We start from the raw sequence: 12,214 nt of genomic DNA, 5'->3' as shown, positions 1-12,214 counted from the left end.
GTCCCTGCCCAGAGGAACTTTCTTCCTAGACCCACAGCTTAAGGACCTCTCTTTTAGCAACGATCTCAAACATTTCCTTGTAGTTCATCTGTCCAGAGAGCTCTTATTAATTTGTCAAGTATTTATTAAATGCCAAATAAAAATGCCAGGCACTGGACACACCCTAAATGAAGCATACCTCTCCCCAACTCTGTCAAGGAACACAAATCTGATGAGAAAGACTACAAATAAAAACAAAAACAACAAACTGTCGAAAAAAAGAGTCAAACTCCGTAAAATATTTGAAGAGATTTATTCTGAGCCAAATATGAGTGACCATGGGCCATGACACAGCCCTCAGGAGGTCCTGAGAACATGTGCCCAAGGTGGTCAGGGCGCAGCTCGGGCTTATACATTTTAGGGAGTCATGAGACATCAATCAAATACGTTTAAGGTATGCATTGGTTGGGTCCAGAAAGGTGGGACAACTCAATGTGGCGGGGGTCTTCCAGATTATAGGTAGAGTTAAAATTTTTCTAATTGGCAATTGGTTATCAATAGAAAGGAACTTCTGGGTTGCAATAAAGAGGTTTTGAAGAGCAAAGTTTTATCATGCAGATGAAACCTCCTGGTAGCAGGCTTCAGAAAAAATAGATTTTGTAAATGTTTCTTATCATACTTAAGGTCTGTGTTGATGTTCAATGCCGATCGCCTTCTCCTGAAATCCAAAACGGAGGAGGGTAGCATGAGGCATGTCAGACCCCCACTTCCTGCCATGGCCTGCACCAGCCTTTCAGGTTAAATTTTAGAGTGTCCTGGTCAACGAGGGAGTCCATTTAGATGGCTGCAGGGGGACTTCAAATTTTATTTTTGGTCTACATTCAGTAGATCAAAAAATGCACTTGAAATTTAACATTCATCATGATGAAAACTTTTAGAAAACAAGAAATAGAAAATAACCTCCTTATTCTCATAAATGATGTTTTACAAAAACCCTGAAGTGGATGTCTCGTGTAATGGTGAAAGGCAGAATGCAACCTTATCAAATGCTTTCTTATCAACACTTCTACGCAGCATTTTACTGTGTACCCTACACAGAATAAGGTAATAAAAAGAAACAAAAATTAGAAAAAATAAAGATGGTACTATTCACACATCATATGATTAGGTATGTGGAAAAGCCAACAAATCTACAGGTGAATTTTTAGAATTAATAAGTGAGTTTAGTAAGCTTGCTGGATGAAAGGTCAAAATACAAATAATAGACATATTTCTATGTATCAGCAACAAATAGAAAATAAAAGTTTTTAAAAGATACTATTGACAATGATTCCACTACACACACACCAAAAGAGTTAAAATGAAAAAGATTGACAATGCCAAGTGTTGACAAAGAAGTAATGCAACAAGAACTTCTACACAGCTCCAGTGAGTGTGCAAATTTGTCCAGTCACTGAAGTGGAATATACAATACTCAACAGTCAGGTAGTTTCATTGCTAGGAGTGCACCAAACAGAATGCACTCCTGTAGGCCTGGGCGGGGTGGTTCATGCCTATAATCTCAGCACTTTGGGAGGCCGAGGCAGACAGATCTCCTGATGTCAGGAGTTCGAGACCAGCCTGGCCAACATTGCAAAACCCCGTCTCTACTAAAAATAACAAAATTAGCTGGGTGTGGTGGCACACACCTGTGATCCCACCTACTCGGGAGGCTGAGGCAGGAGAATCACTTGAACCCGGGAGGCGGAGGTGGCAGTGAGCCGAGATCATGTCTCTGCACTCCGGCCTGGGTGACAGAGCAAGACTCCGTCTCAAAAAAAAAAAAAAAGAAAGAAAGAAAGAAAGAAAGAAAGAAAGAAAGAAAGAGAAAGAAAGAAAAAGAATGCACGCTGTGCATATATACAGCAAATATACAAGAATGATCACGGCAGCATTACTTGTAATAACTGTAATAACTAAGAAAATGGAAATACAGTAGTCCCTTGGTATCCCTGGGGGATTAGTTCCAGGACCTCTGAGGATACCAAAATCTGCAGATGCTCAAGTCTCATATAAAATCACATAGTACTTGCATATAACCCATGCACATTTTCTCATATACTTTAAATCATCTCTAGATTACTTATAATACCCAATACAATGTAAATGCCAAGTACATAGTTATTATAATGTATTTTTTAAATTTGTATTTTTGTATTGTTATTTTTCCAAATATTTTCCATCCTTGGTTGGTTGAATTTGCAGAACCTGTGGATATGGAGGGCCCACTGTAATCCAAATATCCATCAACAGTAGAATAGATAAAAATTGTGATATATTCATTCAATGGCACGTTATATCACAGAAAATGAATAAAATGTAGGTACGAATAACAATATGGATGAATCTCACAATCGTAATATTGGACAAAAGAAACCAGACTTAAAAGATTACACACCATATGGTTCTATTTATCTGAAGTTCATAACCAGGGAAAACTACGTTATGGCATTAGAAGTCAGAGTAGAGTAACTTTTGGCAGAAAGAGAATAATCATTGTGGGAGTGCATGAGGGAGGCTTCTGGAAGCTAATAGTGTTCTGTTTCTTGACAAAGGTGATTACATGGGTGTGTTCTCTGCTTGGTGATTCACTGAGTTACACTTATGACACTTCAATGCATTCGATGGACTGTGACGCGATGGAATCTCACATCCGTTCATTTAGCTTTAAACATCCCTCCCCTCACAGTCATGGTATGGCAGCAGCAGCTTGAGGGCTGCTTGAAATGCTGTCAGAAACCAGCAACCTAGCATAAGCTTTATGTTTGGCTGGGCATGATGGCTCATGCTTGTAATCCTGGCGCTTTAGGAGGCTGAGGCAGGAGTATCACTTGAGCCCTGGCAGTCAAGGCGGCAGTGAGCTGGTTTGCTTTTTGGAGTTATGGAAATGTTCTAAAATTGAACCTGGTGAAGATTTCACAAGTCTGTATGTGCAGATTAAACTAAAACCCATTGAATTTTATACTTTAAATGTGTGAATTATATGATATATGAATTATATTTCAATAAAGCTGTTATAAGGAAAAAGAGAATTGCAGTGGCTATACTTGTATCAGACAAAACAGACTTTAAGACAAGTATTGTTACTAGAGACAAAGAAGACATTTTACAATAGTAAAGGTGTCAATCTGTTGGAACGACATAACTATAAACACTTATACGCTAACAACAGAGCCCCCAAATACATGAAGCAAAACTCACAGAAATAAAGGGAGAAATACACAATTCAACAATAATAGTTCGAGGCACCAGGCGTGGTGGCTCATGCCTGTAATCCCAGCACTTTGGGAGGCCAAGGTGGGTGGATCACTTGAGCCCAGGAGTTCAAGACCAGCCTGGGCAATGTGGTGTAACCCCATTTCTTTCTTTCTTTTTTTTTTTTTTTTTTTGAGACGGACCCCTCCCGGGTTCACGCCATTCTCCTGCCTCAGCCTCTCCGAGTAGCTGGGACTACAGGTGCCTGCCACCACGCCCGGCTAATTTTTTTGTATTTTTTAGTAGAGACGGGGTTTCACCGTGGTCTCGATCTCCTGACCTCGTGATCCGCCTGCCTCAGCCTCCCGAAGTGCTGGAATTACAAGTGTGAGCCACCGCGCCTGGCCAAGTCTTAATAAACTTAAAAGGATTTTAATCATGCCAAGTATATGGCCCAACTACAATGGAATAAAATTAGATATTGATCACAGAAGAAATTTTGGGAAATTTATAGATACGTGAAAATTAAACAATACACTCTTCAGTAGCCAATGGGTAAAAGGATGAATCAAAATGGATATTAGAAAATATTTTTAGATGAATAAAAACAAAAACACTGCATACAAAAATTTATGGGATACAGTAAAAGCAGTAATTAGGATAAGAAAAGTTATAACTGAAAATGCCTATATTAGAAAACAAAGATTTTGGAATCAAAAACCTAACTTTATACCTTAAGGAATTAGAGAAATAGCAAACAAAACCAAAATAAGCAGAAGGAAATAATGAAGTAGTAATAAGGGCTAGAGTGACAAGAAATGAACTAGAGACTGGACAAACAGAAAATCAATGAAAGCAAAAGTTGGTTCTTTGAAAAGAGCAATGAAATTGGCAAATCTTTAGGTAGATGGACCAAGGGAAAAAGAAAAAAGACTTAAGTTACTAAAATTAGTATGAAAGAGAGGGACATCACTACCAACCTTGCAGAAATAAAAATGAAGCATAAGGAAATACTATGAACAACACATGACAAAATATTAGATAGCCTTGATGAAATGGGCAAATTCCTGCAAAGACACAAATTACTGAGATTGACACAAATTACTGAGATTGACACAAGAAGAAATAGAAATAGGAAATCTGAATAACCTGTAATAAGTGAAGATATTTAAATAGTAATCAAAAAACTTCCCACCCCAGCTTAGATCATTTCATTGATAAATTATACCAAATGGCTTAAGAAGAATTAACATCAGTCCTTCACAAACTTTTCAGAAAAATAAGAAAGGAGCAACATTTCCCACGTTATTCCATGAAACTAATATTTCCCTGATAGTCAAAGACATCACAAGAAAAACATAAGAGATAGACAAATATCTCTTATGAATAAAGACATAAAAAGTTCTCAATATGATACCAGCAAACCAAGTCCAGCAGCATATTAAAAGAATTATACGTCATGACTAAGTGGTATTTATCCCAGGAATGCAAGGGTGGTTCAAAATATGAAAACCAATCAATGAAATATTCCACATTAATAGAGCAAGGAAAAAAATCAAATGATCATCTCAACCAATGCAGAAAACCTATTTGACAAAATCCAACACCCTTTCATGATCAAAAGCACTCAACAAACTAGAAAGACAAGTGAACATCCTCAGCCTCACTAATGACATCTATGAAAACAGCCACCATCATATTTAATGATGAGACTGAATGCTTTCCCCCAAAGCTCAGGAAAAAGACAAGCATGTCCACCCTTGCCATTTCTATTCAAAACTGCTCTGGAGGTTCTAGCCAGGACAATTAGACAAGTAAAAGAAATAAAAGGTATCTGGATAAGAAAAGAAGAGGTGAGACTATCTCTGTTTACACATAACATGATCTCGTACATAGAAAATCTTAAGAAATCCACTAAAAAGCTATTAGAACTAAAAAAATAAGTCCAGCAAAAGTGCAGGATACAAAATAATACACAAAAGTCAATTGTATTTCTGTATCCTAGCAATGAATAATTGAAAATTTAAGAAAACAATTACACTTACAATAGCAACAAAAAGAATAAAACACTTAGGAATAAATTTAACAAATAGTCTAACACTTGTACACTGATGACTACAAAATATTGTTGAAAGAAATTAAAGATCTAAATAAATGGAAAGATATCCCATGTGCATGCATAAGAACACACAATATTACCAATGTGGCAATCCTCTCCAAATGGACCTACAGACTCAGCACAAGTCCAACAAAAATCTCCGCCAGTTACAGCGGCCACATAGTGTATGATCCCAATTACATAAAATGTCCAGAATAGGCAAATTCATAAAGACAGATAGTACATTAAGGGTGGCCGGGTGCTAGGGGAGGGGAAAAAAGGGACTTACTGCTTATGGGTGCAGGGTTCCTTTTTGGGGTGATTAAAATGTTTTAAAATTAGTGGTTATGGTTGCACGACTCTGTGAATATACTAAGAAAACACTGTATTATAAACTTTAAAAGGGTGAACTTTTATTTATGTGGAGTATATCTCAAATAACTGTTGTTAAAAAGAATCAAGATGTGAAAAGTTTTTGATTTTATATTAGCTACTACTATAAAAGGAGAATGAAATAAACATTGAGAATCCACTATATGTTTTTAACTTGGCCTATACATAGAGATGATGATGATGATAGATAGATAGATAGATGATAGATAGATAGATAGATAGATAGATAGATAGACAGATAGAGACATACATACATACATACATACACACACACATACATACATGCATACATACATAATCATTTACTCCTTACACCAGTCCTATGAAGTAGGTATAACTGTGGGCTCTGGATCGGTTGGTTTGTATAAAAAAGGTGTGATTGCAGGGGAGTCATTTGCTCTTTAGGAATGAGTTAACCCTAGGAGGGGCAGTTTCTCCAGAATCAAGTCCTCAAATGCCAGATTATCATGAATGCAGAAGATAAGAAAATATAGTTAATACAATGGGATAATAATTCTCTCTTGTTTAAGCTACTTGTAGTTGTTTTCCATTCCTTGTAGCTTGAAGCATAACAACCAATACGCTAATACAGTTGTCTCTCTGTATTCATGGGGAATTGGTTCCAGGACTCTCCATGGATACCAAAAGCCATGTATGCTCAAGTGCCTGATGTAAAATGGTACAGTATTTGCATATAACCTATGCACATCCTCCTGTATACTGTAAATCATCTCTAGACTTCTTATAATACCTAATACAATGCAAATGCTTTACAAACATTTGTTATATTCTATTATTTAGGGCATAATGACAAGAATAAAAAGTCTGTACAAGTTCAGTACAGATACAATCATCATTTTTTCCCCAAATATTTTTGATCCACAATTGGTTGACTCTACAGATGCAGAACCCATGAATATGAAGGGCTGACTATATAGCTGTTTTCAGAGGCTAATTCATAGCCTTAAAGGAGGTAATATTTATACAGAATAGATTAAAATCACTGAATTGAGCATTCATTTCAAAAGGCTAGAAAAAAACAACTTTGAAAAAGTATGGGTAAGGAATTGATTCTAAAAAGCAAGTAAAGACATGGAATTAACCTAGGTGGCTGTCAGTGGTGGATTGGATAAAGAAAATATGGTATATACCATTTGACCCAGCCATCCCATTACTGGGTATATACTCAAAGGATTATAAATCATGCTGCTATAAAGACACATGCACACGTATGTTTATTGCGGCACTATTCACAATAGCAAAGACTTGGAACCAACCCAAATGTCCAACAATGATAGACTGGATTAAGAAAATGTGGCACATATACACCATGGAATACTATGCAGCCATAAAAAATGATGACTTCATGTCCTTTGTAGGGACATGGATGAAGCTGGAAACCATCATTCTCAGCAAACTATCGCAAGGACAAAAAACCAAACAGGGTGGGAACTGAACAATGAGAACACATGGACACAGGAAGGGGAACATCACACACCGGGGACTGTTGTGGGGTGGGGGGAGTGGGGAGGGATAGCATTAGGAGATATACCTAATGCTAAATGACGAATTAATGGGTGCAGCACACCAACATGGCACATGTATACCTATGTAACAAACCTGCACGTTGTGCACATGTACCCTAAAACTTAAAGTATAATAATAAAAAAGAGAAAGAAAATATGGTATATATACACTGTGGAATACTATGCAGCCATAAAAAATGAAATCATGTCCTTTGCAGCAGCATGGATGCAACTGGGAGCCATTACCCTAAGAGAATTAATGCAGAAACAGAAAACCAAATATTGCATGTTCTCGCTTATAAGTGGGACCTAAACCTTGGGTACACACAGACATAAAAATGGGAACAGTAGAGACTGGGGATTCCGAAAGTAGGGAGGGAGGGCCAGGGCAAGGACTGAAAAACTACCTGTTTGGTACAAGGTTCACTATCCGGGTGAGTCCTATGATTGCCTCAGTTTACTGCTTAGAGAGTTCCCAGGATATGGCACAGAGCTGGGAACACAGGCAGCCTCCTTGAGTTGAGGAGCAGAGTTGGAAGTTCAGGGAGGCAGGCCGCTAGTTGGGCTAGCCAGCTAGCCAGGAGTCAGGCAGAGCTGGGAGTCAGAGTGGCTGCAGCACTTCCAGGCACAGCACCAGAGAGGAGACTGCTGCACAGAGAGAGACCTGTGGCAGTTTTTTTGTTATTGTTTTTATTTGTGTATTGATTTTTATTATTGTAGGCTGTCTCTGTGCCAAGGATTAGCTTGAGGTGTAAACTTAAAGATTTCTTAGGTCTTTTCTGAGTCTGTGCCTTTCCCTGGGCATTTACTCCTGGTGCTTCCTACTCCATTGTCTTCACAGAATCCTCTCTGTTGCATATTCTTCTTTGACTTTTCTTCTCTTGCTCTTCTTTAATAGTTTGCAGACTCCCGTTATCTGCAAAATATTCCCCTTCACCTTTTTCAATTACTTGCAGTTGTCACCCTCCTCACCCCCACCCAGCTCCAGGCCATTAATGTACTCTTTCCTCTATAGCAGGAGTCTGCAAACTACTGTCATGGGCCAAATCCAGTCTGTGGCCTGTTTTTATGAATACAATTGATGCTTGAACAACGTAGGGGTTAGGAACATCAACCCCATGCACAGTCAAAAATCCACATATAACTTGACTCCCCAAAAACATAACTACTAATAACTTACTGTTGACTGGAAGCCTTACTAATAAAATAAATAGTTAATTAACATACACTTTGCATGTTATATGTATTATCTATTATATTCTTAAACAAAGTAAGCTAGAGAAAACATTATAAAGAAAATCATGAAGAAGAGAAAATATATTTACGATTCATAATAGTATGGACTATCACAAATAAGTGGAAGTGGACTATCATAAAAGTCTTTATCCTTGTCATCTTCATATTGAGTAGGCTGAGGAAGAGGAGGAAGTGGAGGGGTTGATCTTGCTGTCTCAGGAGTAGCAGAGGTGAAAGAAAATTCATATGTAAGTGGACCCACACAGTTCAAACTTGTGTTGTTCAAGGATCAACTGTAGTTTTATGGAGACACAGTTCTGCCCATGCATTTACATATACATTGTGGCTGCTTTCTCCTGAAAAATGCAGAATTGAATAGTTGTAAGAGAGCTTTGTTTTATGGCCAACAGAACCTAAAATATTTACTGTATTGCCCTTTATGCCAAATGTTTGTTGATATCTGCTCTGTAGACTTGTCTTTTCTGGACATTTCCTGTAGATAGAATCATACAATATGTAATGTTTCAAATCCGACTTTTTTCATTTAGCGTGTTTTTGAGGTCCACCCATGGATAACAAGTTAGCTCCTTTTTATTATTTAATGATATTCCATTATAAGGATATTTTGTATTTTGTTTATCCATTCACCACTTGATGGACATGTGCATTTAGCTGTTGTGAATAATGCTTTTAGCTGTTATGATTCCTAAACAAGTCTTTGTGTGGACATATGTTCTCATTTTCTTTGGGTAGATATCCAGGAGTGGAATTGCTGGGTTATATGGTAAATTTATGTTTAACGTTTTAAGAAAATGTTAAACTGCTTTCCAAAGTGGTGGCTGTGCCATTCTACATTCCCATCAGCAGTGTATGACAGCTCCTTTTTCTTTTTCTTCTTCTTTTTTTTTTTTTTTTTTTGAGACGAAGTCTTGCCCTATCACCCGGGCTGGAGTGCAGTGGTGCGACCTGGGCTCACTGCAACCTCTGCCTCCGGGGTTCAAATGATTCTCCTGCCTCAGCCTCCCAAGTAGCTGGGATTACAGACGCCCACCACCACGCCCAGCTATTTTTTGTATTTTTAGTAGAGACGGGGTTTCACCATGTTGGCCAGGCTGGTCTCGACCTCCCGACCTTGTGGTCCGCCAGCCTCAGGCTCCCAAAGTGCAGGGATTACAGGCTTGACCACTCACTCAGCCAAGAGCTCCTTTTTCTCTATATCTTCCCCAATACTTATTATTGCCTGTTTATTTTGATTATGCCATTCTAATGGGTGAAAAGTGATATTGTGTTGTGTTTTAATTTGAATCTCTGAATGATTAATGATGTTGACTATCTTTTCCTGTGCCTTTTGCCATTCATAGCTTTTGTGAAATATCTATTCAAATATTTTGGCTATCTGTAAACAAGATTGTTTGCCTTATTATTGAGTTGTAAAAGTTCTTTGTATATTCTGAATAGAAGACTTTTGTCATAAATATTATTTGCACATATTTTTTACCGTTATGCAGATTGTCTATTTTCTTAATGACATTTTCTGATGCACAAAGTTTTAAATTTTGACAAAGTCCAATTTGTCTATTTTTTTCTAATGTATTCTTTTAGTGTCATATCCAAAATACCTTTGATTAACCCAAGGTGATGAAGATTTTTCTCTATATTTTCTTCTAAAGATCCTATGGTCTTCTAAAGTTCCTAAACTAGGCTTTAAATCCATTTGGAATTAATTTTTGCATATAGTGTGAGATAAGATTTAAAACTGTTTCATCATTATTTGTCAAAAAGACTATTCTTTCCCCATATGTGTTGGTACTTTTCTTGAGAATCAACGGACCTAAATACAAGGGTTTATTTTTGTACTGTACATTTCATTCTATTGATCTGGATGTCTATCTTTATTCCAATACTACACTCATTGTCTTATTTGGAATTATGGTAATTTTTTAAATCAAGAAGTATAAGTTCTTCCACTTTGTTCCTTTTATGAATTGTTTTGACTATGCTGGGTCATTTGCGTTAATTTATAAATTTTAAGATCAGGTTGTTAATTTCTGCAAAAAAAAAAAGTCTGCTGGAGTTTCTATGCGTATTATGTTGAATCCATAGATTAACTTGAAGACAGCTGACATCTTAACAATATTGAGCATTCCAATCCACGAACATGAAATATCCCTCCACTTATTTAGATCTTTAATTCCCTCAGCAATACTTTTTATAGTTTCAGTGTACAAGCCTTACACTTTGTTTGTTACATTTATTCCTGCGTTATTATTATTGTTGATTAAATTTTTTCTGTTTCATCTTTAATTTGTTCATTGCTAAGATATAGAAATACAAGTACTTTTGCATATTGATTTTGTATCATGTAACTTTGCTGAACTCATAATTTTGTGAATTTCCAAGGATTGTCTATACATATCTCATTTTCTTGCTTTATTACACTGGCTAAAACCTGCAGTACCATGCTAAATAGGAGTGGTGAGATTGAACATCCTTGCCTTATTTCTTATTTTCTTTCATCTTTAGTTATGATGTTAGCTGTAGGTTTTTGTAGATGCTTTTATCAGATTAAAGAGGCTCCCTTCTATTCCAGTTTTACTGAATGTCATCATGAAGGGATGCTGGATTTTGTAAAAATGCTTCATCTATTGAGATGATTATGTGGTTTTGTCTTTCATTCTATTAGTACGGTGCAATATATTACTTTTCAGGTGTTAAGTCACCTTTGCACTATGGAATAAATTCCACTTGATCATGGTGTACAATTCTTTGTATATGCTGCTGCATTCTGCTTGTTAGAGATTTGTTGAGGATCTGTGCATCTACGTTTGTAAGAAATATTTGTCCGTAGGTTTTTAAAAAATAATGCTCTTTTTTGCCTCTGATATGCAAATACTATCCTCATAGAACGAGTTGGGAATTGTTCCTTTCTCCTTTCCATTCTGGAAGAGTTTATAAAGGGTTAGTATTATTTCTGTAAATGTGAGAGAAATCACCAGTGAAACCATCTGGGCCTGGGCTTTTTGTGTGAGATTTTAAGGCACTAATTACATTTTTTTACTAGTCAGATTTTCTCATTCTTCTTGAGTCATTTTTAGTATTCTGTGGGTATTTTTGTCTTTGGAGAAATTAGTCTATTCCATCTAAGTTGTCAAATTTGTTGACCTAAATATGTTCATGTTATTCCACTATGGTGCCTTAATTTTTATAAATTTGATAGTGAAGTCCCCTCATTTCTCATTTTACTAATTTGTCTTTTTTTCTTGATCAGTCTAGCTAAAGATTTGTCAGTTTTGTTGAATTTTTTAAAAAAACTCATTTTTAATTTCACCAACTTTCTCTATTGCTTCTCTGTTATCTATTTCATTGATTTTTCACTCAAATCTTTTATTATTTGCTTCTTTCTTCTTGTCTTGAGTTTAGTTTTTTTTCCCAGTTACTGAGTGAAAGCTTAGTTTATTGACGTGACATCTGTATTTTCTAATATGTATTTGTAGCTATAAATTTCCCTCTAAGTACTGCTGTCATTGCATCCCATGTGTCTTGATGTGTTTTTTCCATTCCACTTAATATATTTTGTGATTTCTTTCTTGGTCCATGAAAATAAAAGTGTATTAATTTCCAAATATTTGTGGATTTCCCAAATTTTCTTCTTTTATAAATTTCTGTTGTGGTAGAAAAAAATATTGTATATGATTTTAATACTTTAAAATTTATTGACATTTGCATTTCTTTGATAGTGATGTTGAGC

This window comes from Nomascus leucogenys, chromosome 4 (genome assembly GCF_006542625.1).
Source record: "Nomascus leucogenys isolate Asia chromosome 4, Asia_NLE_v1, whole genome shotgun sequence".
Taxonomy (NCBI): Eukaryota; Metazoa; Chordata; class Mammalia; order Primates; family Hylobatidae; genus Nomascus; species Nomascus leucogenys.
Note: the sequence above shows the minus strand (reverse complement) of the source record.